We start from the raw sequence: 342 nt of genomic DNA on the forward strand, positions 1-342 counted from the left end.
AATCAATTGTTTTGCCGAAATGTCTAGTTGATTGATTACTGTGTTTACTCATTATCTTGAATTATCAACTCAAATAATGTAGTGTAATAACCTGAAACTAAACATATATGTACACATAAATACGTCCCCACCAGCCCACACAAACACACTATAGACTGTATATAAAAATAAAAATAAAAATGTTTACATTCAAATAGAGTATACACATATATCTACCCGTACGCTTTGTTTATCTTTCTATGTATACAGTACCCATATCTATTTATCTATTTACATATGTGTTTTGCGTATACTGCATAATGTATGTATACTATATCTCATTTTATATAAAGGTGAAATCTG

The sequence above is a fragment of the Penaeus monodon genome, chromosome 24 (assembly GCF_015228065.2).
Source record: "Penaeus monodon isolate SGIC_2016 chromosome 24, NSTDA_Pmon_1, whole genome shotgun sequence".
Lineage (NCBI taxonomy): Eukaryota > Metazoa > Arthropoda > Malacostraca > Decapoda > Penaeidae > Penaeus > Penaeus monodon.